The following is a 13228-nucleotide window of genomic DNA, read 5'->3' on the forward strand; positions in this document are numbered from 1 at the left end:
TACTATAAATCGTCATTGTTTAAGTTGGCGTCTCCTCCAAGAAGCAGCCATATCACTTACTTTTTGGACTCATCTTTCTCCTTCTGACTTTGTCCTCCCTAGCTCCTTAAGGCTGGATTTTAAAATGGCCCCAATTTGAACCTTATGTCCACCTCAGTCCCAAATCCAAAACTGGCAGGAAGTGTATCAGCCTCCCCTTTGGGATTAGCTGATGTTTCCAGCCTGGGTGTCCAGTGACACGTCACAGATGCTGGGCCCCATGCTCTTCTTCATCACCCAGTACTGGTGACAACTTCTTACCTGACATCATGATTGAGCCCGTTCTCAGAAACTCTTGCTATTTTGGGCCAAAACTCTGCGTATCCACAAACTCTGAACTGAGCCTGACCTCATTACACCTTTGGATGATACGCCTTGAGGCTGAGTCTCACTCTCTCTGCCCAGAGCCCAGGGCAAAGCATAAGCTGGGAATGATGGGCTGAATGCTCTGGTGGCCTGTAGGGGCAGTTATGAGAGTGAGTGCCGAAGACAGGCTTGAGGGGCCACGATGCTCATGATTCTAGAAAAGCAGTTTAAGCATCACTAAAGGAGAAAGGAGAAGAAATGTCATGAGCTTGGAGGTGATGGGGTAACTTGTGGTACCAAAGAACAGATGGACAGAGGTGCCCAGATTGAAACTGGGGCTGAAGTGAATGGTTGGCCAGCACAGGGGCCAGGCAGAGATCTGGTGAGGGATGGAGGTAGAAGGGGTGACTCCTGTGGGCCCTGTGACCCCTTTGTATGCCAGCGAGTGTGCACCTGTCAGACTGGACTCAGGGCCTTCGATGTTCCAGCTGGCCCAGCTCAGACTCTGGTTTACGGTGCTCATTCCTGCCTTCCCTTTGCTGCCAAGGCCCCAGCATGCCTCCTGCCTGCCTGAGTCTGGGCTTTATCCCGTTTTTGGTTTAATAGAATTGATGTTCCTCAGCACTCCCAGGACACATGGCATGGCTCTGTTTGGCTCTGGCTCTGGTTTCAACAGAAGGGGAAGAAAAAGAGAACTGCTAACAAGGCCATTTCCTTCAACCGTAAGTCCCACCGTGCCCCCTGCTTCTTATGACTGACAACCCTGAAGGATTCTGAGCAGCCCTTTTCAATGAATATATTTTATTTTCTGTTTGTCTATCATAGAACATAAACAGTGGAGGAAAGAGACTACCTCTAATTAAAGTCAGCAAATGTTTATCAAACATCTAGTATTGATCAGTTTTATTTACATCCCTAACCTTGTTATAACATCCACAGAGGCAAATATGATAGCAAATGTGGCTCCCAACTTCAAGGGTGGACCCAGAAATCATTTATGACTTCAAATCATCTAATACATATAGAAGTGTAACTAATATCCCAGTCTGGTTCACGGATTTAGATATATCATGACTCAAATTTTAACGACTGAAAAGAAACCACACAGAGAGCCTTTGTTATCATCTTACTGTTCAGCACCAGACTTTAAAAGAATTCTAACTTTAAGTCCTAAAACTATGAATCCTCTTGTTATAACTAGCAATAAAATCTCACATACTCTTACATGCACATGCGCATTACTGGCAAGTCAGATTAGCCACAAAGCTGGCCAATGAATAGCTACTGATTGGCTGGATAAGCAGCCCATACATTGTTTGGCAAATTGGATCAAGCCACAGAAAAGTAGCTGCAGATAAAGCGAGAGATTTAACATCATTTACTTTCTCCTGGTGAGAGGTCCTATTTAATTTTCACACCCTTGTGTCCCATGTCTTTTCATGAAATACAGTAGTCTGCTTCTCAGAACTTCCCTGCTGGTGAAAAGCTTGCGCTTACTGCTTTTAATACATACTTAATTTCTGGTCTATAGGAATAACGTTGCCTCTGGGAAGGAAATGCATTGCATGGATACACTTTGTGAAGGTAAACACACAGAGGCATTCTGCTTTCTGTTAATTAATAATAGCAATGCCAAGTTTTTATAGGAAACCAATTTTGCTTTTGAACACCAGGGAGAACTTTGAGTGTAAGAAATGTTTCAATTTAGGAAAACTATAGCACAGCCAAAAGTCCAAATGTAACAGGTGAATTACAGTTGATGGAGAAGATTGGAAGCATCAGGAATTGGTCCATGAATGTTCAGTAAATACAACTGGACTCCCGAAAATCTTTTCTTGAAGCTGAAGGCAACTCCAAAAGTTGGGATTCATTCCAGCATTTTCCCAAGAGCTAGAATTCAGACACATAGGCTGGGACTGTGGGAGCTTGAGAGAGGCTGGCGTTGTGAGCAGCCCACTGGGTAGAGCCGTGCCTTGGGCCTGCCAGGGCCTTGCCTGGCTCATGAAGGATGGATATTTCCTGCCTCCAAATGGAGACCGAGTCTGACCTTTTTGCAGGATGGTACTTTCAGCTTCCTCTTGTTTTTATTCACTATGAATGCTCACTAACTGTGACATGATCTCCTCCATGTATTTAAAGGAACCCCAGGCTGGCGTTGTCAAAAGTTTTGCTGTATACACAGATGCTGCAAGTCAGCAGGAATGCGGAGTTTGATGGGGTGAGTGGCAAAGGATGTGAGGGCTGAGTCACTGCAAAGCACTCCACTCAACCCCTCTGATGCACTGGGTTCTATTCTGGTGCAGTTACCAACTCTGCACCATCTACACTGCATCTGCCTTCGGCTTGTGCCCCGTTGTCTGCCTGGAGGTATAGTTGGTGACGAAGTATGCTGAAAGTCAGAACAGTTACTTAAAGTGAAAACACCGAAGCCTAGGTCTTCTGATCCCCTCCCAAAGGTGTCTGCCCTTTGACTTCCAGAAATCAATTCTACAGAAATATTTAAACAAGTGTCCAGAAGTACATCCACAGTGAAGTTAATTATAGCATCATGCACAAGAATGACAAATTAGAAACAACTCAAATGGGGGGGTGCATAAATTATGATATATTTATGCAATGGTATATTATGTAGCTGTGAAAAACTAGCCAAGCAGCTGTATTTGGATAAAGATGTCCACTTTAGATTGCTAAGGGAAAAACATCTCTCTCTCTCTCTCTTTATATGTATATATAAAATATGATCTCATTTCTGTGTTAAAAAAACTGTGTATCAGTGCTGCTTTTGGGGACTGGAGTTGAGGGAGGTGAGGGAAGGCTCATCACTTTGGCTTGCTACATTTCTGTTTTACTGGAAAGTTTGCAATTAGCATGTATTACTTCTGTAACTAAATATATATTTGCAAAAGGAGATTAAATAATTTAAAAGCTTTTCAGTCAAGATTCCCAGAGTAATCCTGGGATTACACAGTAGCCAAAAAGAATAAATTCATAATTGCAGACAGGGGTTCCATGGTCACTCCAGGCTCCTGGATGAAGCATTTCATCTGAGTGTATTTCTTATCCTAGTAATATTCTAGAAATGCTTTCTGTCTCACAAGAGAAGGTGGGACTGTAAGTCCAAGTTGTTTATCCACCTGGCCCCTTTGTTCTATTAGCTTAATGACACTATTAATAACATACATTATTCATTTCCTATTTTATGGTTTACGAAGCACTTTTCATGTCTTGAATAATACAACAAAGCTGCGAAGGAGTTCTATGATCCTTGTTTTCCAACAAAGTAATTGAGGTTTAGGGAAGTTAGTAGACATGCTCTAAATCACACAACTAGATAGGGCAGAGCTGCAGTAGGAGTCAGATGGGGATTCTATCCCAGTTAGCCATTAATTCTAGAAAAATCACTGTTTTTCTAGGTCTCAGTTTCCTCAACTATAAAACTGGGATTGTGAAGTTTCTAACTATAAAAGTGTACAGTTGTTTAAATGAAACCAAGTAGACCCACTCTACTTAGCCTCCCCGTCATTAACTTCAGGACAATTCCATGGATGTCTTTAGAGATACTTACGTTGTAAAGACATAGTGGCTGTCCTTTGTATTACCACATTTAGGTGTAAGGTCAAAGGCTGCACATTTGTGAAGCAATTTATTGCAGACTGGCTGGAAGGAACCAAAGGTGATATGGTCACAGAACTTCTGCCGTGGTCCTCCGTTCCAGACGGCATGGATGGGGAATGGGGGAGCTCCTGGACATCATGTATTTGTATTGACTCAGGTGGTCCTGGCCCACCAGAGGTGAATTATGGTTCTTCTTTCCTGGCCTTGGTAATTCCAGGTGTTTATATAAGCATTCCACTTGAATTAGAGTAGAGAGATGGTTTTCTGCAGATCTAGTTGGTACCTGGTAGCTCTAAGTAAATATTTGCTAATACCTGGATTTGCAGTGTGCATATTTGGCAATGGCTTGTAAAAGAAACGGACTTTTCTCATGACTGAACTATTGGCCTTATTAGTACCATCTCCCAAACAATAGAATCCTAATCTTCTCACTAATCAACACAACGATCATGAACCTACCCCTACAGGGCTGTGTTTTAAGACGTAGCTTTATTCAGGTATGGGGAGGACAATAGATCAAGAGGTGACTGCCACTGAAAAAATAGTTTGTTACTTGCAGTTCCTAAGGGAAGGGGCTGCGTCACGCCTTGGGAGGAGGGAGGGGGGAGGGCAAGCAGTGGGATCCACCAGGAGGCAGAAGGAGCAAGGGGGAAACTAGGGCAAGAGCCCTCATTGTGCCTTCTGCGGGAAGAAACAGGTGAGGCAGGGTGAAAACGTTTAACATTGGCTAGTTTGAATGATTCCAGTGGGTTCTGGGGTATAAGGGCTGTCGCTAGCTGTTTGATACCCTGGTCTTGGGGTGATTAGGGCTGAGGACAGTGGCTCAGCATGTGGAAGCCCAGTAAGGGGAGTGGTCAGGGCAGGCTCTGGCTTCATTGTTGCATATGAAGGGTGTACTCTAGGATGAGTCCTTTACTGTCTCTGGAGTTGGCTGGCCCTGGGAGGAGCAGTTTCTCCGAAGTCAGTAAGACCCCAGGTGTCAAAGCCTCACAATAAAAAGGCATGCTACAGGATGATATAAATTAACTTACCTTAAAAGGAAGGAAAGAATTGTCAAGCAGGAGTGCTAATAAAAATTGGGTATATAACCTATCACTCTGTGTAATATTAAGCGTGCGGGCACAGTACACTTTCATTGTGGAGCATGGGTTTAGCATCAGTTAGTGAAGGAGAGGCTTGTATGTGTTTCCTCCCGAGACCACTAGATTATTTTGTCACTTGAGATAGTTTATTTCTTCAGTTCTCCTGCAGTGAAGTGATACAATTACCAGGTGGCAGTGGGTTCTTAGTGGTGGGATTTTACTGGCCCCTCCCACCTCATCTGCATATACATACACACATTATTAACCTACTTGTCAAGTTGAGAGATAATATGTATTTACAAATACGTGTGAGTGTATGCAAGTTGACATACACATACCTTTTATCAAGGTGCAGGAAGACAAAACATAAACCTTAATATAAGCACCATGGAATAGCAACAAAAACACATCTTAAAGTTGAAAAAGATTTATCACATTATCGTCCCTCCACTCCCAACACTTGTCCCTTCCCTTGTCTAGTTAGAGAAAAGATCTCTGAAAAATGTACAAATAAGCAGACATCTTTCATTTTTCCAGGAATGATATACATATAGACATCATCCAGGTCAATAGATCTGTTTGCCGTACATATGGTACCCATAAGTGAGTCTCCTTAAAAGATTAGCTCATATGCATTACTGAACATTGGTCTTGATTTTACAATGAGCGACTCTAACCTCTTCTACACGCAGCCACGGGATGTGCACACCCTCTTGAATACCAGGAGGCAGGGCCAGCCGCTGGTTTCCACATAGCATCACTGGCCTATGTGCTGAGAATTTTCTCCCACACAGGCCTGCCAAGACCATGCTTATACATAAACACATTTTATATCCATTTGCTGGTTCAGCCAGAGAAGCAAAGGGGAGCCAGAAGCTCTCTCTGTTGGAAGAGTACAACTTAACCCTTTAGAGGTAAACTGATCTTTCATGACCTCATTTATGGCTACACGACCACCCTTCCTCTAAATCTCTATTCAAGTCTCTTCTTAAAATGGTGCTAATTAGACACATGTAACCTAATTACCAATAACTAACCTAATGCATTTTTTATCATAACATCATTAACAAGGGAAATAAGCCCCAATGCCAAGCAACAGTGACTGGCACAGACTTTCTATGCTTTACGCTGACACTCCAACTGTGTTCTTGACACCGATGACTTTTATGATGCTAAGAATATAAACATTCTTCAGTTTCTCCTCCCCTCCTTTTTTGGTTTGTTTGTTTTTGGCTATTTCTCCATGAAGTATTCATGACCTGTCCACATTCCCCTGGACTTATTAACTTAGCTCCTTTTGTATCTACTAGTTAGCCTTGATGTCTTTCCTTCCTCCTGTGCAATAAATTCCTCCTCTGGATCAATACTGCTCATTCAGTAGACACCTGCCTTATAGGTAACTCTCAAGATACTTGGGTCCTTGTTCAGAGTCCATACTTGGAGTCCAAAGGCAACCTCGAGGGTCTTGATGACTTGGGTTCGGGTAATTAGGGCAATCGCTACAGATGCTCCATTCTGTTAAATGCCAGGTAGAAAGCCATTCTGACTGAGTTCAAAGTGAGGAAAAAACAAAACCTCCCCAGCTGTTTGATACAGGAAATAGCTCGTGGTTCTGCACAAATCTATAAAACTCACTGAGCGCATCTTTCCTGTGACGGTAGGGGGACACAATCATTGGTACTCAGGCTTCTCTGTGGCTTTCTGGACCATTCACCTCAATCATTCTCAAGCCTTTTCCTATTGCTGGGTGGCAGATAGAGCAGCACCTTGGACGAGAGAATGAGTGCTCAGCTGAAGGAAACGCCTGGAGAATATAGACACCCGGAGTGCTGGAGGATTGGAGCAAACATTCACTCTCCAGCTGTTGGGAATTTTAGTTGTTATATCTGGTGGAATTCAGTAGAATTCAGTAGACCCTTAGACTGTGATCAAAGGGGGAACAGGGTCAGGGAGGAGGGAAAGTACTGATGAATTGTGGGCTACCTATTTGAAAAAGAAAGCTATTTAATACTATATTAGTTTCCTTGCTGCTGTAATAAGTTACCATCTCCTAAAGGACTGAAAATAAGACAGCTGATTACCTTACAGTACCGTAGGTCGGAAGTCCAAAGTTAGTCTCACCAGGCTAAAGCCAAAGCATCAGGAGGGCTGCATTCCTTCCTAAAAGCTCTAGGGGAAAATCTGTTTCCTTGCCTTTTCCAGCTTCTAGAAGTTTCTTGCATTCCTTGGCTTGTGCCCTCCTTCCTCTATCTTCAAAGCCAGCAACAATGCATCTCTCTACCCTCTTTTCCATTGTACACCTTTCTCTGACTCTAGCCAGGAAAGTTTCTCTGGTTTTAAGAACATACGTGATTAGATTGGACCCACTGGGATATTCCAGATAATCGCCTCATTTCAAGATCCTTAATCACGTTCAGTCCCTTTTGCCACGTAAGGTAACATATTCTTAGGTTCTTGGGGTGGAGTGGGCAGATTATTGTATCCGACCACAACCACAAAGTTGATATCCCTACGGAAATAGAAAAAGGAAGCTTCTACCTTTAGATCTACCTTTTTTGTCTCCCTTAGATCTAATGGGATACCTATAGATTTTTTTTAAAATTCTCTATTTGACATCAAATCAGTCCATGATAAAGTGAAATTGTATTATAGGCAAGCAATAATAATATTAATTATATCATAACTTTTCTTTATTCAAATTATTAATTTAATTTCAGTTTTAGGACTAACTTTCAGTTCTCCTTCCCCGTGTTTCTCCTTCAAACATACATGAGCTTTCTCTGCCTTCAAAAAAGCTTTAATCTTCCTGACCTCGCTAGCTGTAGAATAAATCCCTCCCTCCTTTGACTGTCAAAGTTCTCCCAAAATTGATCAATATGTGCTACCGTTTTTTCCCTTGCCTTCTGTTCATTCATCTCCCAGACTCCAGAAGTTTGATTCCTGCCCTGCCTCCTCTATGGGTGATGACTTGCTAAAGGCCCAGGTATCATGTCGCTGAGACCCTTTTTCACTCTTCTGTTGGCTCCTGTGTATTCCCGCTGTTCACATTACCATTGACCAGGCCCTTCTTGAAACTCCCCATCCTGGCTGGGGTGGCTCTCCTGGCTGACTCGCAACAGGCTGCCAGACCCTGGTTCCTCATCCTCTACCCAGCCCTTGCCTCCAGATGCTATCTCTGTTCTTTTCTACACCAACTCCCACAGTTTCTCTAGGTAGATACCTGCTGAATCCACTTTTCTATCAGGTGGGCTTTTCTATATAGATATCTTTCTGTCCTCTCAAATTCAAATGGCCAGAGCTTAAATCTCCAAATCTGTGCTTAAATTTTGCCTCCTGATTTTATGTACCTACTTGCTTATATAAAGGTTATTTATTTATTTCAGTCGACAGATCCATCATTGTCCTAGTCATCTTGGCTTGAATCTCCAGCATTTGTGTCTGATTCTTTTTATCCCCTTCAGTTGACGTATTCACTGTTTTTAATCATAATGTTTCTGGCATCTCCTCCTTTGCTTCCAGTGCTGTCCTTATGATTCTCATCACCCAGGCCTAGGTGATCCGAAGTCCTTCTCACCACTTACTTTACCACCACTGCTAGATTAATTCTGAATCTATCTTCTTTTTCTCCTTCTTCCTCTTCCTCTTCTCAGGTACTGGGGATTGAACCCAGGACCTCATGCATGCTAGGCATACGCTCTTCCACTGAGCTATACCCTCCCCCCACAATCTCTCTTCTTCCATCATGTCATTCTTCTTTTCTTCGTTACCTAAGATCTTACTGTTGTTTAAACCCTCTACAGCCTGAATATAATCAATATTTTCAAATTTATCTTAAACTTTCCATCACGAATACTCCATTCTAGCAGGACCAGGATAGTCACTATCCCGTGAACATGCCTTGTTCATTACAATCTCTGGGATCACATGGTTTTCCATTCCTGAAATACTATCTCTCTCTCCACCAATTTACTCTCATAGACCTTTCAAAGCTCAATCCCTAGTTGCCCCATCAATAATTCTTTGGCCATCTCCATTTTTAGGATTTCTCCTTCCTCTAAACACAGCCTCATTTGCAAAGCACATTGTAAATCAGCAGAGAACTTCTGTAAGGTCCAATTATCCACCTACCCATCTTTCCGCAACTGTTACCATGTCCTGAACTCTTTCCACAGTTACTATGGATGCACTCTGCAGGCACCTACCCAAGACAACCTCTCCACTTATCTACCAGAGCCCTTCCCTCTAGTCCATTCTCTGACTTCACTCCAACATTTCTACTTCTCTTTTCTGTATTAATATCTCCATCCCTTATGGATCATTTCCAAAACTATACAGGCATGCTACTATCTTCTCATCTTCACTAGAACAAACAAACCCTCTCTTAATCCCACTTCTGCCTCTACCTATCATTCATTTTTAATCCTTCCTTTTACAGCAAAACTCCCTGACTGAAAAAAACACATAAAGTGCTTAGAACAATGCCTGGCAAATAGTATGTGATCAACGAATGTCAGCTACCTGCTATTATTTTATAAATCCATAAACGCTCCATGGCTATCGGTGGCAGGTAGCAGGCAAGACAATCAGGGAAACTGTAGATCTGGCCATTCTCCTAAGCATCAGCCCTCCAAATCTTTAAATACTCAAACCCACACTGAGCCAGGCTGGGGAATGCTCATTCCAACCCATTGTGACCTGTGCCTACCACTTGGTATGTTGCTTATTTTGTGCAGTTTTTTACCTACAAGTTTATAGAATAATAGTACGTAGCTCACATTTCTTGATCATGTGCTATTTGCTATTGCCACCTCCTTTTTCTTTGTCTTGAGAGTACTTTCTATAGCTCCTCTTCTGCAAATCTCCTTTCAGATCCCAGGAACCCCAGACAACCTTAGTCCAGATCCTGGCTCTATTCCGGGTTGACCTCCCCCTTTCAGGATTCTATATCTGGTCTGCAGTCATTGCTACCAAATATAACACTTAAAAGGGTGTTCTATAAACCCAGTTAACAATACTGCCATGAGAGTCATTTTCAATCTCATTTTATTGACAGAAAGACCCTGGGCTTCTTTGCAAAAGTGGTTGATATGGAAAAGGGTAAAGTGATGAGTGAGGATGGAAAAAGCAAGTAATTAAAACTATGCCCACAAAATTCAGGACAAACAAACAAACAGAAAAGCCAGGCAGCTTTCTGAAAAGGAAACTGAGAAAGTAAATAATTTCCCTAAATATTCAGAAAGTCTTGAAGTTGGGATAAAACTTCAGTGTTTAAAACTTCAAGGATTTCTTTTGGCTAAATTCCGGGATTATTTGGAGAGAAGCCCCTTCTGTTGTGTTTTTGTTTCAGTGGGGCTCATAAGGGCACATGGTGGCCTGGCTGGAAAACACAAGTGACATCTCCCTCACTGTCAGCCCCCTCCCTGACTTGCCACTCACATGGTCCAAGGCTCTTGATCACATGCAGATGGCAGACACCAAATAAATTAGGCAGATGGAACTCATACATCAAAGCCACCTACTTGGACCCCTTTTTGGCCATTGGTGCATGTCCGCTCTCTCTTTTTTAATCAGCCTCATAAATCTGATCCTGACAAGGTCCTACCTCTCCATACCAATGTCGGAGGTGAGACAGTAATTTGTCCTCGAGCTTTTACTTGCTTCTCCACATGAGTAACCATCAGTGCCACGTGGCACTCATTCGTTATCGGGGCTCAGGTGCTGCTGTGGGGAGGTGTGTGCCAAGTTCTGCCAAATGGGTTACTTCTTCCAAAAGAACAGGATGCTTCTCTAAGCACCGTGAGCATCCAATGATTGCACCCCACAGCGGCTAATGAAATACTGGCATGCTGAGAGCTGTAGAGAACACAACACATTGTTATGTATTCTTCAGAGTATCTGATTCATCATAGCTATTCACATACTGGCTGATGATTACCTGGACTCAAATAATTTTTCAAGAGGCTTATCCAAATCAAGAATTGAAGGAAAAGGAAAAATAAAGAGTTGTCTAAGGTAGGGACATGGCTCTCAGAGGTGGGGGCAAATGCCTCCAGACCTGTGTTGAGTTCACCACGTTCAGGGACATTTGACTCAGCCTTTGTCTCTTGGTCTGGAGGATGTGAATCTGGGATGCCGACTAAGATCATGTGGGCCAAGTTTGGATTTCTCATTGGAGAGCTGCCTTCTGGCTTCTAGCAGGTGCATCTTGGCTGAGTCTTGGGTCCTTCCTGAGTCTTGCCTTTTACTCCCTGCCCTTGTTCAGGGGAGGCTGTCTCTTTCCCTCCTCTCATCCAGATGCTGCTGACAGCTGGCTTAATGTCCCCTGTCCTGTCAGGGCTTCCCCAGCCCCTTGCACGGGGAAGGGACATCCAGCTACTCCCTCTTTTCCCCTGAAGTGATTTGTATCCATAAACATGGGCAGTTGTTTTCTACAGAGGCCTTTCTATCTAGTCCATTTAGGGACCTTGCGAAAGGGAGATACCTTATCGTCCTCTGGCAGCTTATTTTGGCTGTTCACAGAGCACCATTAAACCCCTTTATGGGCTCATAACAAAATAGCCCATTGAAAGAGCATAATGGTTTCTCGTACTTTTGAACACTCATCATTCCACCAATACTATCGACGATTTATGTTTGTGGGAGCCTTATGGTAGGCCCCGCTGGCTTTTCACTGGGGCACAGTCCTTGGGAGAGTAACGTTCCGTACCACACCAGGATCATGGCCTGCAGGCATGAACAGTGCCTGGTGTTATTGTTGGAGCCAGTAAATAGCAGTAGTCACCACAGCCGCCATATACGTGGGGCACTTGTACACGTCAGCCATTAACACTCTCTGGATTGCTAGTGCTTTATTTTCATCCTGTGTTTGATTCTCATAGTAGCTGTGAGAAGGATATTATTTCTCTGATCCCCATTTTACAGATGAGGAAACTGAGGCTTGGAGAGGCTAAGTAAATCCTCCTCTCCATAAAATCATCACATAGAACTTGATTGTCCTGTGGCTGTCATCAAAGCATATCCTTAGACTCCCCTATCTTGGCTTTGGGGACACGCATTTTCTTGTTTTTCCTCTTACCTTCTTTCCTGGTCTCCTTGGTGGCAGTTCCTTCCTCAACAGAGCTTTTAAATGCTCGAGGGTTTTGGATCCTTCCTGGCCCTGAACCTCCTAGTTTTTCTAGCTACACTTTCTCCTAAGCAATCTCATCTAGTCCCATGAATTTGAATATCAACGTGCATTTAGCACCTATCTGCTGACATCTCTAAAATCTAAATCCTCCCTCCAGACTGCTGCCCTTGCATCCAGCTGAGATTTCTGAACGGCATCTCAAACTTAACACGCCCCAAACAGAATTTTTAACTTCATTCCCAAAAATGTTCCACACCTCAGTGCATGATAGCCATTCAGACACTGAAACCAGAAATATAGAGGCCTGGTTCTTGATTTCTTCTTTCCCTCATCTGGACTCACAGTAATTCTGTGTGTTCAACCTTGACCCACTTCTCTGTTCTGTCTGCTGCCTCTTTTTAGTCTAAGGTACTAAGATCCCTTGTCTGAGCAAAAGCTGAAAGAATTCAGCACCACCAAATCAGCTTTACGACAAATGCTAATGGAACTTCTCCTGGCAGGAAAGAAAAGCCCAGAACTAGAAAGAAGAAAATTACAAAAAGGAAAAGCTCACTGGTAAAGGCAAACAAACAGTAAAGGTAGGAAATCTTTCTTGTAGCAACTAGTAGGAAGAGTAAAAGACACTAGTAGTAAAATCATCAGTTTCCATAAGAAGCAATTAAGAGATACACAAAACAAATGTAAAACGTGACATCAAAAACAGTTATCATGAGAGGAGGAGAGTACACATGCAAGGTGCTTAAAATGTATTTGCAAATAAGAGATCAGCAACTTAAAGCAATTACATATATATACAGAATGTTGTACCAAAACCTTATGGTAACTGCAAACCAAAAATCTGTAATAGATATACACACAAAAAAGAAAAAGGAATCCAAACATAACGCTAAAGAGAGTCACCACATCACGAGAGAAGAGAACAAAAGAAGAAACTGACGAGAAGGACCTACTAAAACAAATCCAAAACAATTAACAAAATGGCAGTAAAACATATATGTTGATAATTACTAATATCTCTTGTCTGAACTATTTGTAGTAGCCTCCTGACTGGTTTCCCTGC

Source organism: Camelus ferus, chromosome 15, assembly GCF_009834535.1.
Source record: "Camelus ferus isolate YT-003-E chromosome 15, BCGSAC_Cfer_1.0, whole genome shotgun sequence".
In the NCBI taxonomy this organism is placed as follows: Eukaryota; Metazoa; Chordata; class Mammalia; order Artiodactyla; family Camelidae; genus Camelus; species Camelus ferus.